Source organism: Vipera ursinii (assembly GCF_947247035.1).
Source record: "Vipera ursinii genome assembly, chromosome: 2".
NCBI lineage: Eukaryota > Metazoa > Chordata > Lepidosauria > Squamata > Viperidae > Vipera > Vipera ursinii.
Genome location: NC_139513.1, coordinates 185253461 through 185279105, shown reverse-complemented (window position 1 = coordinate 185279105; position 25645 = coordinate 185253461). Strand labels below are relative to the sequence as shown.

The 25645-nt window shown below is 41.5% G+C and overlaps 1 protein-coding gene and 1 long non-coding RNA gene across 2 annotated transcripts in view; one reads left to right on the top strand and one right to left on the bottom strand.

Annotated features, from left to right (window-relative positions):
* MFAP5 (microfibril associated protein 5) overlaps nucleotides 1–25645 on the top strand; it is a 98467-nt gene that overhangs the window by 19420 nt on the left and 53402 nt on the right. The window lies entirely within an intron of this gene.
* Nucleotides 12792–25645, bottom strand: part of LOC310635498 — an 838887-nt gene continuing 826033 nt past the window's right edge. The window contains exon 3 of the long non-coding RNA XR_014491437.1: nucleotides 12792–12877. This is a non-coding gene — a long non-coding RNA (uncharacterized lncRNA). The remainder of the gene's footprint in view (nucleotides 12878–25645) is intronic.

Here is a 25645-nt window from a genome sequence, read left to right as displayed (position 1 = left end):
ATATCTTATCAAAGCACAATTCCCTCCCCTAAATTGCAGTCATAAATCACATTCTCCAATTAGTTTAAAATTCAAACTTTTCCTCCCTTCTCCAACCCGCCAATTCTTCTCTTCTCTTATTAGTTCTAAGATGGCGGCGCCTGGAATGGCTGCGGCTGCATTGGCTCTTGAAGGTGAATAGTTTTGGAAGGGATAGTAAAGGCTATAGGCCACATGATCAGGAAGATTTTAATGTGTTTGAGCAACATGGTGGAACTAAGGTAACATAAGACATACGACCGGCAATCTTTGCTGGCATGGCGAGTTTCTAGTTGTTTTGGAACTGTTGGTGAGACCGTTAAAAGTCATTGGCGCTGTTTGAATTTGTTCTACTAGCAGCAAGATCTGACTGCTGGCCCAGTGATGGATTCTACTGCAAATCAGGGCTGTTTCCAGAGGAGGCAGAGGAGGAGAGGACCTGGAGCTTATGGAGCGAAAGAACTGGATGAGGTTGTCGGCAGGCCCAGAGGAAGAGAGAGAGGCTTTTGGAGGGTGGCAGTGGCAGCAGTGTGCTCCAGGGGCGAAAAGAAGCAAGGCCTCTTTAAGGAAAGGGTGGAAGAGTCAGCATCAGAAAAAGGAAAGAAGGCGAGGTTGTCAGAATACAAGCTAACTTGAGGGCTAATCCACATGGAGCCCCATTTCCATCTGTCCTGTTTGCCATCGTTCACTCCCTAGAGACTAAAATGGACAATGTGAAATTTGAGCAGGCCCCGAACAAGGAGTATATATCGGAGGTGGTGACCCTTTGAGAGCTGTATGCAATGAAATTTCATTTTGATGTATGCCGATTGGTGTACATTCAAAGTGACAATAAAGTTATCATCATCATTACAAATAGTCTTGAGATACATTCTCCCTACTCCCCCCCCCAGTGTCCACTAATTCTAACTCTAAAAGTAACATAGAAGTTAAAGAAAAAGGCTACATCTCCCTATGTTGTCAAGCAAGAACATCCGATGTTAGCAGCATTGGCATCCACCACCCCCTTACAAAAAGGACAGACCCTGTAGTGTAATTAAGAGCACATGTTAGGGACTATCTCTTGGTTTGTTAGGGTGTTTCTTATAAAACTTTTTGATGAGTCTTTCACATTGCTAGATTTCACCCAAGTGGCTTCTGACAGCAAGTATCCCTTCCATTGTACTAGGTACTGCAATTTCCCTTTAAAAATTCTAGAATCAAGAATTCGCTTTACTTCATAGTGGGTTTCACCCGCCACTATGAGGTGCCTGGGTGCCTTCTTAGGGGAAGGTCTTAAAGGTTTCAACAAGCTGCAGTGAAAGACAGGGTGAATTCTCCCTAAAAGCCAAGGGAGTTTCAATTCTACTGTGACTGGGTTGATGATCCTTACGATGGGAAAAGGCCCCAAGAATTTTGGTCTTAATTTTTTACTGGGTAATTTAAGACGTAAATATATGGTCGACAGATAAACTTTCCCCCCAACTTGGAATGTTCTTTGAGGGGCTCTCTTTTTATCTGCTTGCCTTTTATAAGTCTCAGAAGTATTTTTAAAGCAGCTTTTGCATTTCTCCAAACCTCTTCCCACCCTCTCACCCATTGATCAAGTGTCTGGAAAGCAGAGGGCACCTGAGGGTATTCAGGTATTGGGCTGAACTCTTTTTCTGTGGCTACTCTGAAAGGCATGTAGCCAGTGCTGCTGTGAACAGAATTATTGTAAGTCACCTCTGCAAAAGGAAGGAGGTCAGTCCAGTTTGTTTCTTGGTAGGAAACATACCCCTTCATGGATTACTGCCTTGTCGTGGCGAAGGGGCTTGCATAATTCAATGAAGCTATGAGCTATGCCGTGCAGGGCCACCCAAGATGGAAAGGTCATAGCAGAGAGTTCTGACAAAACGTGATCCACTGGAGAAGGAAATGGCAACCCACTCCAGTATCTTTGCCATGAAAACCCTATGGACAGTACCAAAAGGCAGAACGATATGACGCTGGAAGATGAGCCCCTCAGGTCGGAAGGCATCCAATATGCTACTGGGGAAGAGCACAGGGCTAGTACAAGTAGCACCAGAAAGAATGAAACAACTGGGCCAAAGCTGAAAGGATGCTTAGCTGTGGATGTGTCTGGTGGTGAAAGGAAAGTCCGATGCTGTAAAGATTTTTTCTCCATAGGAACCTGGAATGTAAGATCCATGAATCAAGGAAAGCTGGACGTGATCAAACAAGAGATGACAAGACTGAACATTGACATCTTAGGTATCAGCGAACTAAAATGGACAGGAATGGGTGAATTTAATTCAGATGAAATCAGGTATACTACTGCGGGCAAGAATCCCTCAGAAGAAATGGAGTAGCCTTCATAGTCAATAAAAGAGTAGGAAAAGTGTGTTTGTTTTTTTTAAGCTGGAGTCCGAGATGTCGCTGCCTTGGGAGGAGAGGCAATAGACGGCCGAGCCTCTTGTTGTTTTTCAGGCCTCCTGCGGCGATATTCTGCCGTTTCCAGCCCTGGAGAGGGTGAGAGAAGCGGAGGGGGCATTTTTGGAGGCGAAGTGTGATGCAATCACCTCGCTGGAAAAAGGAAAGTACCCCGAGGATCTGGAGGCTTGAAAGAGGGCCGCAGTTTGGCAGCCGCGAAGCCAATGACTCGGCAGTTTGAGAAGAAGCAGGGAAGTGAGAAAGAGTGGAAGAGAATTTAAAAACTTTCTGAGCGAGCGCGCCGGCAGGGTGCTAAGCAGATGTGAAAGGAGTGGCAGCCAGTTATCAGGGTGGTTTTGGCAACAAATATTTTTCTTTCTTTCTTTTCTTTTCTTTTCTTTTTTTTGTTACCCCTTTTGTCTCTTGCTGCCATGAATGCTGATTAGAGGCTTAAATGGACTTGTCTACAAATATGACATGATTGGTGGAAGCTTTCTCTTCCCTGAAAAAGTTAGTGTATTGATTTGCGGACTTATAGAAACTGACGGATATTGATGTGACTCCTTCTTTCTTTTTTTTTCTACCTAAAGAGCGGAAGTGAAATTATTAGAAGGAAGTATGGGGTTTGTGATAAAGTATCTGGGAAGGAGTTAACCTGTGGTGTACAGTAGTGTGGAGAAACCTCCTGGGACAAACTGAAATGTCTTTAACAACGATGTCAACTAAAACCTTAAGGAAGGCCCCTACCTTGACAGCAGCGGCCTCTCCGGTTACGACGCCACCAGGGGTTAGGAAGTCGATGGAGAGCCTACCAGTGACAGAAAAATCTGCTACAATTCAAGGGATTTATACGATGCTACAAAATATGCAGGACATAATGGAGAGGAATTTTGATAGCCTGAAGGCTGAGTTGGGGGACATGAGAGAGGAAATGAAGGAAATTAAAGGAAAATTGGGTGTAGTCCAGTTGACTCTGGATATGCATGAAGAGCGAATTAAAACAGTAGAAAAGGACTCTGAAAATTATGGAGAAGCGGATGGAGAAATGGGAGCACAGGTGCACGCAAGCATCCAAGAAGCTGGAAAATGATATGGTTTACCTGGAGATGGAGAAAGCGGCCTTTTTTTGCGCTTCCAAAATGTGACGGAAGACAGAGAAGAACAGCTGGAAGAAGTGGTAGGAGAAATGATTGCAGACCTGGTGGGGAAAGAGAAAAAAGAGGTTTGGTGCGATATTGATGAGGCTTTTCGAGTTTAGACCAATTATGCCAGGTGATACAGCCTCCCTAGGGAAGTGCATGTTAGGTTTACCAAAAAGGCGCTTAGAGATGAATTGCTTCATAGAGCTAGAGATCAACCAATTCAGTCTAAAGGCCGTCTGGTTACAATTCTTAAGCAACTGCCAAGAAGGGTCCGAGAGCAACGTCAACGCTATCAATTTGTTACTTTGCAATTGAGGAAAAAAGGTGTTATACCTACTACTCCCCCAGGCATAACTCATGGTCTAGGTTGGATATGGTATGGTTGTCGGATGGGCTGATACCTTATGCAAACGATGCCATGATTTTGACGAACGAATGGGCGGACCACAACCCGGTGGCTATTACATTGATAAGGGGGAGTAGAGTGAGGAGTAGATGGATGATGAGCCTGGAGACCCTGAAGGATATGGTTTTTGTACAAAAATTAAACAAGAGAGGAGTCTGCTTTTTTTAGAAAATAGGATGGAAGGGATGCCCCTACGAATAGTTTGGGATACGGCTAAAGCTTATTTGAGAGGCTTGATAATAAAACAGATGGCAGTTAAATGTAGGAAGGAGGAGGAAAGTAGGAGGGAAATTGCTGAGCAACTTACTAAGGCAGAGAAGGCTCTCCAGGTAAACCCACAGAAAGTGTATGGGAAGGAGCAGGTGGATTTTTGGAGGCATAGACTCAACCTTGTGGACCAAGAGAAAATAGCATGTCAAATTAGGGTGGCAAGGCAGAGCTATTTTGAATATGCCAATAAACCAGGGAGATGGCTTAGCTATAGAATAAGGAAAGAGAAGGAAAGTAGAAGAATTGATCAGTTAGAGGATAAGAGGGGGTCACTGATAGGGGATAAAGAAGGGATAGAAAAGATAGCGATTGAGTTTTTTACAGAATTATATCAGGAAGAAAAGGTTCCTGAGGAGAGGATTAAACAATACCTGACAGAGTCAGACCTTCCTAAGTTATTTCCTAATGAGAAAGAGGCCTTAGATCAGGAGATAACAATAGCAGAAATTGAAAAAGCGGTCAGACAACAGAAATGTCAAAAAACCCCAGGCACTGACGGAATTCCTGCAGAATTGTATAAGGTATTAGTGGAAGCATTGGGAAAACATATGAAAGATCTATTTAATGAAATTTTGGATGAGACTATAGTCCCGCAAACTTGGTTGGAGGCAAATATTAGTTTGATTCCTAAGGATGACTTCCCTTCGAAGCATATTAAAAATTATAGGCCAATATCCCTTCTTAATTCAGATTATAAAATATTTGCGACAATAATTGCGGATAGATTAAAAATTTACTTAAACCAATTCATACATACAGACCAGAATGGGTTCTTTCCCACTAGACAAATAAAAGATAATCTCAGAATTATATTAAATGTTCTGGAGTATTATGAAAGCCAACCAGATAAACAATTAGCTTTAATATTTATCGATGCTCTAAAAGCATTCGATAGGGTTAATTGGGATTTCCTAATGTGTCAGTTGGAACATATGGAGTTTGGGGCTAAATTCCGTAATATGATTAAAGCAATCTATACTAAGCAGGAAGCGAGACTGTTGATAAATGGGAATTTAACTGACAAATTTGATATCTGTAAGGGCACTAGGCAGGGTTGTCCACTCTCCCCACTTTTATTTATCCTAACTTTAGAACTCCTATTGAGAATAATAAGGAAAGATGAGGCCCAGGATTGGGAAAAAAACGATGCAAGAAATTAAGGAAAGAGGGGGCCTTGGCCTACCAAACTGGGAACTTTACTATCAGGCTGCCCTCTTAGTTTGGGGCAAGGAATGGATAAGTTTAAGGAATAATCGATTGTTGAGTCTGGAAGGATTTGATTTGCTGCAGGGATGGTATGCAGCTCTTTGGCGGGAAGGTACTCCTCCAAGCAAACAGTTTACTTGCCACTACATAAGGGATATACTGATTCAGAATTGGGATAAGATAAGGGCTAAGTACTATGTGCAAATTCCGTGTTGGTTATCAACCTTGGAAGCCTTGACCCATCCGACCCTACTTAAGAAGGGAAGAAGACCAACTTACAAAGAACTTTTAGATAGCGGGGGAGAACTCAAAACATGACAAGATCTGGCTTAGCAAGGGTTTCAACTGGAGTGGTGGGCCTACCTGCAGATCCAGTCAAGGTATAAGAAGGATAAAGAAGGAAGGGGTATTTATCTGAATCTGCAGGAATTAGATAAGATTCTGCTGGGTCTGGAGAAAGGGATGATATCTATGTGCTATAAATTGCTGCTAACTAGGGTAGTAGGGGAGGAGGTGGTAAAAGATGCGATGATTGCCTGGGGGAAGAATTTTGGTTATGCATTTCCACTTGAGAAATGGGAAGAGATTTGGTAGACTAATATGAGGCTGGTGGTTTCCACGTCATATAAGGAGAACATATACAAAATGCTTTATAGATGGCATCTCCCTCCGGCCAGACTTTCCAAAATGTTCCCCGGATTGTCGGCCGATTGTTGGAAGTGTGGTAAAGGGATTGGCACATACTATCACTTATGGTGGACATGTCCGGAAGTGGTTAGATATTGGATGAGGATCCAAAAATGGATAGAGGAAATCACAGGGTGTTTAGTTGATCTTAAACCAGAGACGTATCTGCTTGGCTCCAGGCCTGGAAATATTAAGAACGATATATGGTATTTGGTTTTACATATCTTAACGGCGGCAAGGATGGGGTATGGTCAATTTTGGAAGGCAAATCATACCCCGCCGGATGAAGTTATAATTAGGAGAATACTTGATTGTGCAGAAGCAGACACATTGACCAAGAAGTTGAAGGGTAAAGAAGAGACACCAGCATTTCTATCATGGAATAAATGGTTTATTTGGATGGATAAAAGATTAAAGAAATGAGGGTGGCTTGGAAGTTGGTCAAAAATGAAGTGATATAGTCTTTGTTAATGAATAAGCTTTGGAGTTGGATGGTTATAAGAGACTTAATGAGTGGAATATAATTGTTAGTTTAGAAGAAGATATAATGTGAAATTTTTGAAATGGTTTTCAATGTTTTGATTTCTTTGTTTTTTGTATATTGTAAATGTTTTTTTTGTCTTTGTTGGTGTATGGTGTGTTTTTAACATGAAATGTAAATAAAGATTTATATTTTAAAAAAAGAGTAGGAAAAGCAATACTGGAATACAATCCTCAAAATGACAGTTTGAATCCAAGGCAAACCATTCAATATCACAGTAGTCCTAGTCTATGCCCCAACCACCAGTACTGAAGAGGATGAAATTGACCGGTTCTATGAAGCCCTACAGCACCTTATAGAACTAACACCAAAAAATAATGTCCTTATCATCATGGGGGATTGGAATGCTAAAGTAGGAAGCCAAAAGATAACCGGAATAACAGGCAAGTTTGGCCTTGGAGTACAAAAAGGAAGCAGGGCATAGGCTGATAGAATTTTGTCAAGAGAATACGATGGTCATAGCAAACACTCTTTTCCAACAACCCAAGAGATGGCTCTACACATGGACATCACCAGATGGTCAACACAGAAATCAGATTGTCTATGTGCTCTGCAGCCAAAGATGGAGAAGCTCTATACAGTCAGTAAAAACAAGACCAGGAGCTGACTGTGGCTCAGACTATGAGCTTCTCATTGCAAAGTTTAGGCTTAAACTGAAGAAAGTAGGGGAAAGCACTAGGCCACTCAGGCATGAATTAAATCATATCTCTGTTGAATATACAGTAGAGGTGACAAATAGATTTAAGGAATTAGATCTGATAGACAGAGTGCCTGAAGAACTATGGACAGAGGTTCGCAACATTGTACAACAGGTAGCATCCCAAAGAAAAAGAAATGCAAGAAATGCAAGAAAGCAAAATGGCTGTCTGAGGAAGCTTTGCAAATAGATGAGGAAAGGAGGGAAGTGAAAGGCAAGGGAGAAAAAGAAAGATACACCCAATTGAATGCAGAATTCCAGAGAATAGCTAGAAGAGATAAAAATGCCTTCTTAAATGAACAGTGCAAAGAAATAGAAGAAAACAATAGAATAGGGAGGACCAGAGATCTTTTCAATAAAATTGGAGAGATGAAGGGAACGTTTCATGCAAAAATGGGCATGATAAAGGACCAAAATGGCAGGGACCTAACAGAGGCAGAAGAGATTAAGAAGAGGTGGCAAAAGTACACAGAAGAACTATAAAAAAATGAGCTTAAAGTCCCTGATAATCACAATGAGGTGGTCACGGACCTTGAGCCAGACATCCTAGAATGTGAAGTGAAGTGGGCCTTAGAAAAGCTGAGCAACAACAAAGCTAGTGGAGGTGACAGTATTCCAGCTGAGCTATTCAAAATCTTAAAAGACGATGCAGTAAAAGTGCTACACTCAATTTGCCAGCAAATTTGGAAAACTCAACAGTGGCCACAGGATTGGAAAAGATCAGTTTACATTCCAATTCCAAAGAAAGGCAGTACCAAAGAATGTTCAAACTGTCGCACCATTGCACTCATTTCACATGCTAGGAAAGTTATGTTTAAAATCCTACAAGCTAGACTCCAGCAGTATGTGGATCGAGAACTACCAGAAGTACAGGCAGGATTTCGAAGAGGCAGAGGAACTAGAGATCAAATTGCCAACATACGCTGGGTCATGGAGAAAGCTAGAGAGTTCCAGAAAAACATATACTTCTGCTTCATTGACTATGCTAAAGCCTTTGATTGTGTGGATCACAACAAACTGTGGCAAGTTCTTGAAGAGATGGGTGTACCAAACCATCTTATTTGTCTCTTGAGAAACCTATATGTGGACCAAGAAGCAACAGTGAGTACTGGACACAGAACCACTGATTGGTTCAAAATTGGGAAAGGAGTCCGGCAAGGCTGTATACTGTCGCCCTGCATATTTAACTTATATGCAGAGCACATCATGAGAAAGGCAGGGCTAGAGGAATCAAAAGTTGGAATTAAGATTGCTGTAAGAAATATCAACAACCTAAGATATGCAGATGATACCACTCTAATGGAAGAAAGTGAAGAAGAACTAAAGAGCCTCTTGTTGCAGGTGAAGAAGGAGAGTGCAAAAGTTGGCTTAAAACTTAACATTAAGAAAACCAAGATCATGGCATCCGGCCCTCTCAATTCCTGGCAAATAGATGGGGAAGTAATGGAGGTAGTGACAGATTTTATTTTCCTGGGCTCCAAGATCACTGCAGATGGGGACTGTAGCCAAGAAATTAAAAGACGCTTGCTCCTCGGGAGGAAAGCCATGGCAAATCTAGACAGCACACTAAAAAGCAGAGACATCACCCTGTCAACAAAAGTGCATATAGTCAAGGCTATGGTCTTCCCAGTTGCAATGTATGGCAGTGAAAGCTGGACCATAAGAAAGGCTGAGCGCCAAAGAATTAAAGCCTTTGAACTATGGTGCTGGAGAAGACTCCTACGAGTCCCTTGGACTGCAAGGCGATCAAACCGGTCAGTCCTAGAGGAGATCAACCCTGACTGCTCTTTAGAAGGCCAGATCCTGAAGCTAAAACTCAAATACTTTAGCCACCTAATGAGAAGGAAGGACTCACTGGAGAAGAGCCTAATGCTGGGAAAGATTGAGGGCAATAGAAGAAGGGGATGACAGAGAATGAGGTGACTGGATGGAGTCACTGAAGCAGTAGGCGTGAGCTTAAATAGACTCCAGAAGATGGTAGAGGACAGGAAGACCTGGAGGAACATTGTCCATAGGGTCGCGATGGGTCGGACACAACTTTGCAGCTAACAACAACAACAGGAAACATAGCATCTGAGATATTGCTCCACCATTTTGTTAGCAGATTCCATGGCACCATTTGTAGCTGGATGAAAAGCAGATGATAAGCCTTGAGACGGTCCAATTAATTTAAGAAAACTCCTCCAAAACCTTGCTGTGAACTGCACCCCCCTGTCTGAAATTATTCACTTAGGGTGCCATGCAGCCAGTAGATATGTTTCAGAAGCAATTTAGTTAGTCTTTGGGCTGATGGAAGTCCTTTGCAGGTGATGAAATGAGCCTGTTTTGAAAACAGGTCTATCACAGTCCAGATGACAGTATTTCCTCTACTCTCAGGTAGGTCCATATCTATTTTTTCCCATGGTTGAGAAGGGTCAGCCACCGGCTGCAGTAACCCAGGGGATTTCCCTGGAATTCTTTTCATGATGGCAGACACAGCACAACTCCTGATATAGTTTTCCACATCCTGTTTTAGCCCCAGCCACCAAAATTGCCGGTGGATGACATGTAGAGTTTTTAGATATCCGAAGTGTCCAGCCTGTTTTACATCATGGCTGTGTTTTATAGCCTTTATATGGAGAGCTTCAAGCAAATACAGTTTTCCCCCTTGTAAGTCAAACCATCTCTGCATGTTAGGGAGGTTTGATTGTCTTTGAACCATTGATCAGTGAGGAGCTCTTGTTTTATTTTGTTTGCCCCAGTATCATCAGGATTAGGGGTCCTGTGAGGCGTGAGTTGAGCAGCAGTTTGTGGAAATAATTGCCTCATTAACCTCTTTGTGTTCACTTTTGTACTGAGGCAATCTCGATAGGGCATCAGCTAGGAAGTTTTTTTCTCCTGGTATGTACTTTAGAGTGAAATGGTTAAAATACTGTGCCCACTGGACTTGTTTTAGGAAAAATTTGTGGGGAGTTTTCAGTGCCTCTAGATTTTTGTGATCTGTCCATACTTCAAAAGGTACCTTGCTCCCTTCTAGATAATGTCACCAGTTTAATAATCCCCACCTAATTGTGAAGGCCTCCTTCTCCCAGACTGCCCATCTCCTCTCGCTTTCAGTAAATTTCTTAGAGGTGTAGGCACAGGATTGTAGGACCCCACTTTTATTCTTTTGCAGTAATACAGCTCCGATTGCCACGTCACTGGCATCAGCTTGAATTACAAAGGGCTGCCCTGGGCAGGGGTGCTTTAGAACCAGTTCAGCAGCAAATAGTCTTTTTAAATTCTCAAAAGCTGTTTGGCAGCTCATAGTCTATGCTAGTGGTTGGCCCAGTCATGGTTTCCCTCCTCCTTTGCTTGTTTTGAGTAATTCTGTAAGGGGCAGGACAATCTCGGCAAAGAAGGGAATGAATTGATGGTAGAAGTTGGCAAAACCTAGGAAGCTCTAGAGCTGTTTGCGAGTCTTTCGGGGTTGCCATTCAATTATAGCTTTCACTTTGGTTGGGTCTATTTCAATGCCCTCATTGGAAATTCTATAGCCAAGATAATCTAATCAGGTTTGGTAAAATTCACATTTTGACAATTTGACATAAAGCTTGGCATTCAATAGTTTCTTTAACAATTCTCTCACCAGCTTTATATGGTCACTCATATTCGTACTGTATATCAGGATGTCATCAAGATACACCAGAACCTCTTTGTATAAATAATCATATAGGACCTCATTAATCAACTGCTTGAATACAGCTGGGGGCCCCTGAATTCCAAATGCCATGACTTTGAACTGGTAGCTTCCCAAGGGGCAGTTGAAGGCAGTTTTCCACTCATCTCCCTCCTTTATTCTCACCTGGTAATATGCTTCTCTCAGGTCCCTTCTCTCAGGTCCCTTTGCCAGGTGGGTCAGTAAGCCCTTCAGGATGGGGAGGGGGTATTTATTGTCCACACTCATTGCATTCAGACATTTATGATCAACACAGAGATGGAAAGATCCATCTTTCTTTTCTTTAAACAACATAGGGGCTCCCACAGCAGACTTGGCCTGTTCAATGAATCCCCTTGCTAGGTTTGTATCTACATATTGCTGCGTGTCCTCCATTTTGAGGGGGGACATAGCATACATTCTTGGTCGTGGAAGTTTGGTTCCCGGCAACAGTTCAATGGAACAATCATTGGGCCGATGAGGAGGCAAGTTATCACATTATTTTTCACTTGAATGCCTCCGCTAGGTCCCGGTATTCATTGGGGATGAGCAGCTCACCTGGTGGCCATGAGGCAGCCATGTGCACTCGCTCATTGGGTTGGCTAATGTTCCCTGTAACATCTCGCTTTTTAATTAAAAAGTTTTACTGTACATTTTAAACATAAATTGATCCCCCTCCCCATAAACCTGCCCTTCCCTCCCCCTCCCCCCAACTTCCCCCCACCTCCCCATAAGCCCACCCTTCCCTCCCCCTCCCCCCAACTTCCCAGAGCTGAATACAGGGTATTGCATCTAACAAGCTTGAGCTAAAATATGCTATCTATAAATTAAATCCTATCGCACTTTAACTCCCATTAAACATAGCTAAATAACAATGCATCTTATTAAATTCTAATACTCATTCATATACTAAATGAAACTTTTTAGTCCCATATTTATTCTGAATGTAATCAATCCATCTTCTCCATTCTGAAATGTATCTTTGTTGTGATTGATCTTTCAAATATGCTGAAATTTTTGCCATTTCTGCTAGGTTTGAAACTTTTAGAGTCCACTCTTCTATAGTAGGCAGATCCTCTTTCTTCCAATATTGTGATACCAAAGGTCTTGCTGCCATTATTAAATTCAACATCAATTTAGTTTCTATAACAGTACAATCTGTAATAATATCCAACTGAATTAGCTACGGAGAAAACCTTCTCTTTTTCTCAAATATCTTCTGCGTATTCCACCAAATTTTAATCCAAAAAGCTTTAACTTTTTTGCAAGTCCACCATATATGATAGTACGTTGCATCATCACAACCACACCTCCAACATTTGGGTTGATAATTTGGATACATACATGCTATTTTTTTAGGATCTAAATGCCATCTATAAAACATTTTATAAAAGTTCTCTCTTAAATTTTGTGCCTGTGTAAATTTTACATTTCTTACCCAGATTTTTCCCCAAGTATCCATCATTATTGACTCCTGAATATTCTGGGCCCATTTTATCATACAGTCTTTAACAAGTTCCATTTCTGAATCTATTTCTATCAATGCATTATATATCCTTCTTATATGCACTTGACATTGATCTCTAATTTGTTTTACCAAATTTTCATCAGTTGTTGTAACACCAATTTTCCAATCTTCTTTCCATCTAGCTTGTATCTGCCCATACTGAAACCAAGTTTGTACTATCTTTTCTTCTTTTAAAATATTAAACGGCTTTAGTTGCCATACATTCCTTTCCAATCTAAGAATTTCTTTATATGAAATCACATCATGTTTAAATCCCAAACTTATATTTTCTATCGCATGTTTAGGTATTGCCCAAATTGGTATTTTATAATTTAACTTATATTGATATTTTTTCCAGACTCGCAACAGGGCGTACCTTAATAGATGTGTCTTAAAGACATTATCCACCTTCTTATCATACAATAAATATGCATGCCAGCCATATAATAAATCACATCCCTCAATATTCAATATTCTTTCTTCTGTTAAATTAAACCAATTACTAATTGTCGATAAAGCCACAGCATCATAATATAATTTAAAATTGGGCATTTTAAGACCACCTCTTTCACGTATATCTTGCATTATCTTAAGTTTTACTCTCGGTCTTTTCTCTGCCCAAATAAATTTATTAATGCCTTTCTTCCATTCCTCCAAATTTGAATCTTTTTTAAGTATAGGTATCATTTGAAACAAAAATAAAAATTTTGGTAAAACATTCATTTTCACTGCTGCAATTCTTCCCAATAAAGTTTTCTCCAACTATCTAACTCTTTTTGTGTTTTTAGCCATAACAACTCATAATTATTTTTGTATAATTTCACATTTGAAGCTGTAATATATACCCCCAAATATTTAATCTTTTTAACTATTTTGAATCCTGTTAATTTTTCTAGGAATTCTTTTTGTTCTATGGTCATATTTTAGACAATATTTTAGTTTTTTGCCTATTTATCTTAAATCCCGAAACTTGTCCATATTGCAAAATTATCTCCATTAAATCTATAACCGATTGAGTCGGTTGACTTAATGTAATAACCAAGTCATCTGCAAACGCTCTTAATCTATAATCTTGATGTTTTATTTTAATTCCCTTTATTTTATTTGAATCACGTATCTTAGTCAATAATATTTCCAATGTTAAGACAAACAGCAATGGTGACAATGGACCTCCCTGTCTTGTACCTTTTTTAATTTTGCAAGCATCTGTTAAACTACCACTGATTATTATTTGAGCTGTTTGTTTCTGATATATTGCCCTGATAGATTGTAAAACTTATCCCCAAACTCCATCTTCTCTAGAACTTTTAATAAGAATTGCCAATTCAATTGATCAAATGCTTTTTTGGCGTCCAGAAAAATCAGCGCTGCAGGGACTTGATTATTTCTTTCCAAATATTCTAATAAATTTACAATATGTCTCACATTATATTTCATTTGCCTACCACTTGTAAATCCTGTTTGATCACTATGAATCATTTGCTGCATAACCTGCATTAATCTATTTGCTAAAAGTTTTGCAAATATCTTATAATCAATATTTAAAAGCGATATTGGTCTGTAATTTTTGGATTGGGTAAGATCTTGATCTTCCTTTGGAATCAATGTTATGAAAGCTGTTTTCCAGGATGGAGGCACTTCTCCTCCAGATTGAATTGTTCTAAATAGCTCCTTTAAAGGTTTCACCATTTCTAGTTGTAGGTTTTTATAATAAATAGCTGTCAAACCATCTGTTCCAGGAGCCTTACCCACTTTTAGTTGTTTAATTGCTAAAATAATTTCTTCAGCAGTTATCAATTGATTCATCCCTTCCCTTTGCTCTTGTGTAAGTATAGGGGTATTCACTTCTTGTAGAAATCTATCTATATCTAGACCTTGAATTGTATCCCTAGCATATAATTTTGAATAAAATTCTACAAAAGCCTTTTTAATAATATTTTGTTGAAACACCTATTTACCCTTATATTCTATTTTGTCTATGTTATGTGATTTTTGTTTTTTCCTTAACAGATAAGCTAGCCACCTACCTGGCTTATTAGCATTGTAAAAGGTATTGTGTTTAACATATCGTAAATTAGTTGCCACTTGATCTGCCATCAAAATGTTAAACTGCCCTCTTAACAAATTAATTGCTTCTTTCACCCTCTTGTTAGATGAGTTCAGGATAAAAGCCCTCTCTTTCGTCTTTATTTTCTCCTCTAGCTCCTTATGCTTATATTCCAATCTACGTCTATGTTTATTATTCAAATATATTAAAACTCCTCTCATATAAGCTTTACTTGCATCCCAAACCATTTCAATTGGAGTACCCTTGTGCATGTTTATAGTAAAAAATTCATTTGTTTTTTACATTCTTCCACATTTTCCTCATATCTAAACAAATTTTCATTTAACCTCCAAGATCTTCTGTCTCCCTTCCCCTGATCCAATTCCATCCATACTGGACTATGATCTGATAAATTTCTTGGATATATCTTAATCTTATTAACCCTAGAAAAAAATCATTAGTAATTAGTACAAAATCAATCCTAGAAAAAGATTGATGTCTATCAGAAAAAAAGTAAAATCCCTTTCTTCCACGTTTCGTTCTCTCCAGACATCTCTCAATTCCAAATCGTCTTTCATATCAAAAAAAGATTTAGGCAATCTAGCATGATTTGGAGTACTTTTAAAAGGTCCTTTTTTATCTTTCTGTGTGTCCAACACTCCATTCCAGTCTCCCATTAACATACATGATTTATAATCCCATTGAATTATTTTATTGTGTAAAAGTTTGTAAAATTCTCCTTGCTGTTGATTCGGTGCATATATTCCAATTAAAAGTATTTTCCTCCCTTCTATTAAAAGTTCAATTATAATATTTCTTCCTTGTTTATCTGCTTCAATTATGTTAGCTGTTAGATCCTTCTTCACATAAATAACTACTCCGTTTTTCTTGTCTGGAGCAGATGCAGCAAATTGTATACCCAATCTGGAATTTATCAAATATTGTTGATCTGATACACGAATATGCGTTTCCTGCAAACATGTAACATCATTTTTAAATTTTTTAAAATACTGAAATATTTTCTTTCTTTTTTGCAGAGAGTTTAGACCATTAACATTCCATGTTAGAAACTTTATCGCCATCTTTTGTGACTTGAAGCTTTCGGAGCATATCTTGCAAATCCATATGTATCTGCCTCTTTGGTCTCGCTCCTCCCACTGCTTCATTATTAGTAGAATCTTGAGCTGTGATTTTAAGATACTGCTTCTGTTGCTCTTGTTGTTGTTGTTCCTTTCGTCTGGTTGCAGCCCGTTTCATTCTTTGACCCCTTGGTTCTTCTGGTGGTGCCAGGGGCTGCGCAATTTCCAAAGTTTGCTGTACTTCTTTTACAGTCAGCAAGGTGATTTCTTCACCTTGCTGTATGCCTTCCATTTGTGCCTTTCGTGCTCCTTCCTCTCCTCTTTTGAATTCTGGTTGTGGCGATGGACCTGCTTTCAGTACATTACAATAAAAATCTCGTGCCTTCAGAACTGTATTAAGACGATATCTTGTACCAGCATAATTCACCACTATCCCAGTTGGTATCTCCCATCTGAACTGGAGCTGTCATTTTTTTAATTCATCTGCCAAGAAAACAAACTCTTTCCTTTTTCTTAAAATACTTGGTGGAATTTCTTTCAAAATTAAGACCTCTTGATCAGCCACTTTAAATCTGTTATGATAAAAAACTTGAATAATCGCATTTCTGATCATTCTCTTTCTAAAATAAACAACCACATCGCTTGGTAGTTTTCTTTGCCTAGCAATCCAGGAGTTGACACGAAATATTTTATCTATTTCCTTTATAAAATCTTCAGCTCGCCAACCCAATATAGGTACCACAGCCTTTGCAAGTATCTCTTCCAAATTTTCTTGTGGGTTTTCTTTCAGACCTCTTATCCTCAAGGCATCATTACCACCTCATCATTCATCTTATCCATTTTATTCTCAGCTTCGCACATTTTAGCTTCCAGTATCAAATTACTTTGGTTAACTTCTTCCACGCGTTCATCCAAATGCTCAATACAAACTGCCAAACCCTGAAAAGCCAGTAAAATATAATATCCTCTCTTATTTCCTTATTTTCCTGTAACATCTGTTGAATCAATGGGGTGCCTAGGCCCTATAGGTAGTTTCACTGTCAATGCTGCAAACATTGACATGTTTTTGCACTGACAATATACGAGACAGCCTTTTGTTTAAACTGCTTCGCTTTGAATCTTGAAGAGAGGGAAACTTCAATGGCTATCTTGAGAAAATAAGATTAAGCCATGCGCAGAAGTGGAAGTGTAACTTCATATGTAAAACTAATTGGATAATGTGATTTATGAAGTGTAGATAAGGGCGGGGATTGTGTGTGTGTTATGATAGGTTTGGGGGTGGAGATTTAAGATTCTGGCATCCCTCCATGAGTGCTGATGTTTCCTTTCATTACTAAGACATTTAGATAAATAATATGCCTGCAATTTGTTTGAATTGTCTCATTTATCGGAACCATGACAACATGCCAGAATCTACTTTCTTCCAAAGGGGGGGTCCTGAACCACTGCCGCTGAGAGATAAGTTGGCAAAGATTCAGGGAATAATCCTCAGGATGGAAAGGGAAAGCCTAGCTGCTGGTGAAACTTCTGAAGAGGAAATAATAAACAGTTTTCTGTGGGAAGATGAATTTGGGCTGATCTCTAAACCTCAGCAGATAATTGAGCTTGTCCGGTCGTCAGGATGGAACCACTCCAGTGGAGACTACGGAGGCCAACTGCTACAAGAGGCACCAGAAGCAGAATGGAGGAGAGATGCCAGATCATCAGCCACTGAGAATCTGGGTGAGTGGAAAATCCTGTGGTCAGATCAAGCTGCCTGCCAGCCCCAGGAGTCCGCTGCCAAGCCCTCCAGACCCATAGAGACAGAGGACCCCAGCCTGAGGTCTCTGCAGTAATGGGAGGTTGGGAAACCCCAACAACCTCTGAGCTTGCCCCAGCTAATACAAACCTTGCAACAGCTGGGGGTGGTGCAGAAGCCTGGATATCAGGAGCTGGTGGGAGCACAACAGCAAGGGTGGCAGCAGCAGGACCCAAACGTGCAATCCCTGAACATACAGCAGGACCAGTGGGGCCAGCAGCAGTGGGGGCCCTGGCAGCCATTAAATCAGCAACCAGAATGGGTCCAGCAGCAACTGGAGACACAACTACAGCAGTGGGGGCCCTTGCAACCAGTAAACCAACAACCAGGGTGGGGCCAGCAGCAATGGGGGACCCAGCAACCAATGATGAGCCCACCCTTCAGAGCAACCTTCAATGGGGACCCAGAGAAACTGATTTTTTTCCTCAACCAAGTTTGCTCCTACTTGAATCACTGGGGTCACCTTTACCCGGACCCGGGTGCGATGGTTGATGTGATTGCATCCAGCCTAGAGGGAGAAGCATCCAAATGGTTGAACAATTTATATAACAAGCAGGCACCTGAATTGGAGGACCCCCACCTTTTCCTCCTGGGGCTGAGGGAAAGATTTGAGGACCCATCCATTGCGCTCAAAGCGGAAGAACAAATCCATAAGATATATCAAGCTGGTCGGCCTGCCCCAGAGTACGTGTGGGAGTTTCAAAAGATGGCAGGTCGGATAGAGAGATGGTCTGAGCAATCCATAATTCATCTTTTTAGAGAAGAGTTAGACAACCACTTTTCTCTGGCATGTATATACTGAGCTTTACCTGGCCAACTTCATGAATGGTACCAGGCAGCGTTGAAATTAGATGTTCAGCTCACCCGCTATAAGAAGCCTCTCCTACCTGAACCCGAGCCAAGGTCAGAACAACCTGAATGGCAATCACCCCCATGAAGATCTCCTACTACTGTGATGGCTGAAAGACCCAAGCCACCTGTAGACCCGGCAATTAAATGTTTCTGATGTGGACAGTAGGGACATTGAGCAGCGAAATGCCTGGTCCCCTTCCCCCAATGGCAGAACAGACAAGGACCAGCAGTGAGAAAGAGACCTGCACAGCAGCTAAAGAGAGAAAAATCCAACCAGATGACACAGGAACCTGTTGTCCAGGTCAAATCCCCCACATGGGAAGACACCGGAACTCAAATTGGATCCACCCCGTTCTACCCTCTTTTGACAGTGACAATGAAGGGGAGAATGACCCGATGGTGAGTCGACGCATCCTACCCTTTTTATTGCCTGCTGAACTCATAATCCCTAAGTCAAGGGCACAAGTAGACCTGAAAGTGCTAGTTGATACTGGCTGCTCCCGATACATCATTAGCCTGTCATGTGCCTTGAGACTCGGCATACGGGCTTAACCTCTCTCCAAACCTGTGAGGTTTGAGCAAGCCAATGGCTCCCTAATGGGAGGGACTTTAGTCACACAATTAACGGAGCCCTTACGCCTGGAAATAGGTGAGCACTGGGAATTTATTCGCTTCCTGGTAGCTCCAAAGATGCCTGAGACTGTGATCCTAGGACTAGCCTGGTTAGACAAATGGTAGCCATTTATCTGGTGGAAAAAAGGAATGAGAACTGTGAGATTACCCATAGGGCCTGATCCCCTCATTGATTCAACAAATGTTACAGGAGATTGTAGCCCACACAATGAGCATCCAATGAGTAAAGCGCAATAAGGCATTTAGTGAGAAAGAATGCGATACCTTGCCTCCTCACTGTCCCAATGATTGTTCCATTGAAATGTTACCAGGGGCCAAACTCCCCCGACCAAGAATGTACGCTATGTCCCCCTTGAAATGGAGGAGATGCAGCAGTATGTGGATACAAACCTAGCGAGGGGATTCATCCAACGGGCCAAGTCTACTGTGGGAGCCCCTGTGTTGTTCAAAGAGAAAAAAGATGGGTCTCTACATCTCTGCGTGGACTATAAAGGCCTGAATGCAATGACTGTGGAAAACAAATGCTGTCTCCCCCTCCTGAAAGACTCATTAACCCACCTGACGAAGGGGAGCGTCTTCACCAAGTTAGACCTGAGAGAAGCATATTACCGGGTAAGAATAAAGGAGGGGGATGAGTGGAAAACAGCCTTCAACTGCCCCTTGGGAAGCTATCAATTCAAACTCTTGCCATTTGGACTGCAGGGGGCCCCAGCCGTATTTATGCAGTTGATTAATGAGGTCCCACATGATCATTTATACAAAGGGGTTTTGGTGTACCTTGATGACATTCTGATATACAGTACGAATATGTCTGATCACATAAGACTGGTCAGAGAAGTGTTAAAGAAACTATTGAATGCCAAACTTTATGTCAAATTGTCGAGATGTGAATTTCACCAAACCCAATTAGATTATCTTGGCTATAGAATTTCTGATGAGGGCATCGAAATGGACCCAGCCAAAGTGAAAACTGTAATTGAATGGCAGCCCCCAAAGCAAACAGCTCGAAAGCTTCCTAGGGTTTGCCAATTTCTACCATCAATAATAATAATAATAATAATAATTAATAATAATAATAATAATAATAATAATAATAATAATATAATAACAATATTTTAATAATATAATATAATATAATATAATATAATATAATATAATATAATATAATATAATATAATATAATATAATATAATATAATATAATATAATATAATATAATATAATATAATATAATTAATATAATATAATATAATATAATATAATATAATATAATATAATATAATATAATTAATATAATATAATAATATAATATAATAATATAATATAATATAATATAATATAATATAATATAATATAATATAATATAATATAATATAATATAATATAATATAATATAATATAATATAATATAATATAATATAATAATATAATACAATACAATACAATACAATACAATACAATACAATACAATACAATATATTATTATTATTATTATTATTATTATTATTATTATTATTATTATTATTATTATTATTATTTAAACTTATATACCGCCCTTCTCCCGTAGGACCCAGGGCGGTTCACAAGGTGATTAAAACAATATAACAATACAAAAGTTAATAACAAATTAAAATAAATTAAATTATCCTTAATTAAAATCTAAAACCCTTAACTCTAATTAAAAAACCCAATTACAATAGGTTAAAAATTAAAAGTTCTCAGTCCTGGACGGAAAGCTCAAAGAGCCAGGTCTTCAGGTCCCGGCGGAACGAACGAAAATCTGGGGCAGTCCTGAGCTCTACAGGTAACTGGTTCCAAAGGGCAGGCATGCCCACAGAGAAGGCCCTCCCTCTGGGTGTCGCCCTCCAGCAATCCTTTGCCGGCGGCACCCTGAGAAGGCCCTCCCTGTGGGAGCGCACAGGACGAAGGGAACTTGATGCCGGCAGCAGGTGTTCCCTCAGATATCCCAGACCCAAGCCATTTAGGGCTTTATAGGTCATCACCAGCACCTTGAATCTCACCCGGAGGGCAACCAGAAGCCAATGCAGCTCGCGGAGCAGAGGTGTTACATGGGAGTATTTGGGGAGCCCCCATCACAACTCGTGCGGCTGCATTCTGCACCAGTTGAAGCCTCCGAGTGGTCCTCAAGGGCAGCCCCATGTAGAGAGCATTACAGTAGTCTAACCGGGAGGCCACGTGCGCATGAGTGACTGTTCGCAAGGCATCTTGGTCCAGATAGGGCTGCAACTGGCGCACCAGGCGAACCTGGGCAAAAGCCCCCCTGGTCACGGCTCCTATATGATCTTCAAAACTGAGCCACGAATCCAGGAGGACACCCAAGTTGCGAGCCCTATCGACGGCAGATAACACCTCACCCCCCCCATCATTAAAGATGGAATAGAATGATTAACTCGAGATGCCTGTACGCACAGCCACTCAGTCTTGGCAGGACTGAGTCGGAGCCTGTTTCCCCCCATCCAAACCCGAACCGCCTCCAGGCAACGGGACATCACGTCGAGGGCATCACTGAGTTGGTTTGGGGTGGAAAGAAAAAGTTGGGTATCATCGGCGTACTGATGATACTGCACCCCAAAAACATGAATGATCTCACCCAGCGGCTTCATATAGATATTGAACAGGAGGGGAGAGAGGACTGACCCCTGAGGAACTCCACAAATGAGAGACCTTGGGGCAGACCTCTGCCCTCCCATCAACACCGACTGCGAACGGCTCAAGAGGTAGGAGGAGAACCACCGTAGAACAGTGCCCCCCACTCCCAACCCCCTGAGCCGTCACAGTAGGATACCATGGTCGATGGTATCAAAAGCCACTGAGAGATCTAATAGGACTAGGACAGAGGAACAACCCCTGTCCCGAGCCCGCCAGAGATCATTCATCAGCACGACCAATGCCGTCTCCATGCTGCACCCAGGCCTGAAACCTGATTGGGTTTCATTCCCTCTTTTCCGAGATTGCTCTACCCCTTACAGAATTACTCAAAACGGGCAAGGGAGGGGGAAAACCACAATCTGGCCAGCCACTAGCATGGACTATGAGTTGTCAGAAAGTGTTGTGATTCAGGGTCAGCCTGTGGGTTCGGCAGTTGGGTCGGACGACTCAGAGGAGGAGGAGGGGGGTGTTGAAGAGCTTGCTGATGATGGCTTTGAGGCTCCGCAGAGCCCTCAGCCAGGCCCCTCTCACCTGGTCATGACGGAGACCCAGCTGTGTGAGCCTGACAGCGTGGATGAAGATGACCCACAGCTGGCCCTGTTCAAGGACGCCCGACGCAGGAGGCAATCAGGAGTAAACAGAGGAAGGCAATGAGGCACCTCGGAAGGAGGCAGAGAGAAGCCACGCCCTGAACTGTATAAAAGGGGAATGTGTGGGAGGGCTGGTTTGCTGAAGGCAACCGCTTGAATAGTTCTTGTTTCATAGCTCCTGTTTCATGGTTGGTGTCTTGTTTTTCTCTGTTTTATGTTAATAAATTTGGCAGGCTTTATTCCAGCCTCTTGCCATTTGTAAAGGGGTTGTCCCTGCTTTTTCTGCAGGGCCGGTAGCAGGCTGGTACAGAACAGAATGCTTTTGAGAATTAAAAAAAAACTATTTGCGGCTGAACCGGTCCTAAAGCACCACTGCCCTGGGGAGCCCTTTGTAATTCAAGCAGATGCCGGCGACATGGCAGTCGGAGCTCTCTTACTACAAAAGAATAAAAGTGGAGTCCTGCAACCTTGTGCCTACACCTCTAAGAAATTCATGTAAGGTGAAAGGAGATGGACAGTCTGGGAGAAGGAGGCCTTCGCAATTAGGTGGGGGCTATTAAACTGGTGACACTATTTAGAAAGGAGCAAGGTGCCTTTTGAAGTATGGACAGATCACAAAAATTTAGAGGCCCTAAAAACTCCCTGCATATTGTCCCCAAAGCAAATGCGATGGGCACAGTACTTTAACCATTTTAACTTTAATTTAAAGTACATACTGGGAAGGAAAAACTTCCCAGATGATGTGCTATCCCAACTGCCACAGTACAAAAGTGAACGTGAAGAGGTCTACAAGGCAATTATCCCCAGTTCACAACCTGCAGCACAACTCACACTTCGGAAAACCCCGAATCCTGATGACCCAGGAGTGAAAAAGATAAAACAAGAGCTCCTTACCAATCAATGGTTCAAAGATAATCAAACCTCCATAACATGCAGGGAAGCTTTGGCATACATGGGGGAAAATTGTATCTACCTGAAACCCTCTTTCTCAATGCTCTGAGACACAGCCATGATATAAAACAGGCTGGACACTTCAGATATTTAAAAACTCTACACCTCATCCGCCAGCAATTTTGGTGTCCGGGGCTAAAACGAGATGTGGAAAACTATGTCAAGAGTTGTACCGTATGTGCCACTATGAAAAGAATTCCAGGGAAAACCCCTGAGCTACTGCAGTCAGTAGCAGACCCTTCTCAACCATGGGAAGAAATAGCTATGGACTTTATTGTAGACCTACCCAATAGTAGAGGAAATACTGTCATATGGACTGTGATAGATCTGTTTTCGAAGCAGGCTCACTTTATTGCCTGTAAAGGACTGCCATCTGCACAACGACTGACTAAATTGTTCCTGAAACATATCTACCGACTGCATGGCATCCCTAAGTGAATAATCTCAGATAGAGGAGTGCAGTTCACAGCAAAAGTTTGGAGGAATTTCCTTAAATTAATTGGATCATCTCAAGGCTTATCATCTGCTTTTCATCCAGTTACCAATGGGGCTGCAGAATCCGCTAACAAAATAGTGGAGCAATACCTCAGATCCTAGGTTTCCTACCAACAGACAAACTGGACTGACCTCCTCCCTTTCACCGAGTGGTCTACAATAATTCTGTTCACAGCAGCACTGGCTACATGCCTTTCAGAGTAGCCACAGGAAAAGAGTTCAGCCCGATGCCTGACTATCCTAAGGTGCTCTTCTTCCCAGACACTTGATCAATGGGTGAGGGGGTGGGAAGAGGTTTGGAGAAACATGAAAATGGCATTAAAAAGACTTCTGAGACTTACAAAAAACAGGCTGATAAAAAGAGGGCTCCCCAAAGAACATTCCAAGTGGGGGAAAAGGTTTATCTGTCAACTAAATATTTATATCTCAAATTACCCAGCAAGAAATTGGGACCAAAATTCTTGGGGCCTTTCCCCATTGTGAAAATCATTTACCCAGTCACAGCAAAATTGAAACTCCCCAGAGTTTTGGGAAAAAATCACCTGGTGTTCCATTGCAGCTTACTGAAACCTATTTGAGCCTCCACTTTAAGACCTCCCCCTAAGAAAGCACCTGGATCCCTCATAGTAGCAGGTCAGACTCATTATGAAGTGAAATGTATTCTTGACTCTAGAATCTTTAAGGGAAAATTACAGTACCTAGTAAAATGGAAGGGATACCCATTGTCTGAAGCCATTTGGGTAAAATCTACCGATGTGAAAGCTGACAGACTTACCAAAAAGTTTTATGAGAAACACCCCAACAAACCAAAAGCCAGCTCCTAATTTGTGTTTGTTTACATTACAGGATCTGTTCTTTTTGTAATGGGGCCCAGATGTCAATGCTGCAAACATTGACATGTTTTTGCACTGACAATATACGAGACAGCCTTTTGTTTAAACTGCTTTGCTTTGAATCTTGAAGAAAGGGAAACTTCAATGGCTATCTTGAGAAGATAAGATTAAGCCGCGTGCAGAAGGGGAAGTGTAACTTTATATGTAAAACTAATTGGATAATGTGATTTATGATGTGTAGATAAGGGTGGGGATTGTGTGTGTGTTATGATAGGTTTGGGAGGGTGGAGATTTCAGATTCTGGCATCCCTCCATGAGTGCCGATGTTTCGTTTCATTACTAAGACATTTAGATAAATAATATGCCTTCAATTTGTTTGAATTGTCTCATTTATCAGAACCATGACACTCACAGTTCTCATTCCTTTCTCCCACCAGATAAATGGCTTCCATTTGCCAACCAGGCTAATTCTAGGATCAAAGCCTCATTCATTTTTCGAGCCAGCACGAAGCAAATAAACTCCCAGTGCTCACCTATTTCTAGGCACAGGGGCTCAGTTAATTGCGTGACTAAAGTCCCTCCCATCAGGGAGCCATTGGCCTACTCAAACCTCACAGGTTTGGAAAGTAGTTTTGCTCGTATGCCCAATTTCATGGCAAATGGCAAGCTAACGATGCATTGGGAGCATTCAGAATCAACTAGTACTTTAAAATCTACCTCTGTACCCAACTTAGGGATTATGAGCTTGGCAGGTAGTGAGAAAGGTGGGATGTGCCGGCTCACAGTCAGGTCATTCTCTCCTTCGTCATTGTTGTCGAAAGAGGGTAGAGCAGAGGTTGATCCAGCCTGAGTCCCTGCATCCTCCTGTGTGAGGGATGTGACGGGCAACAGGTTCCTGTGTGATCCGTTTGGATTTCTGTCTCATTGGCTCCTGTGCAGGTTTTTTCCCCACTGCTAGTCCCAGTCTCCTCTGCTGTTGGGGGTAGGGGACTGGGCAGCTCGATGTCCTTGCTGTCCGGAAGCATTTGATTGGCGGGCCTACAGGTGGCCTGGGTCTTCCAGCAGTCAAAGCAGTTGGAGGTTTTCAGGGTGGTGGTTTCCATTTGGGTTGCTCTGGCTTTGGCTCAGCTTCAGATGGGGGAGGCTTCTTAACATCT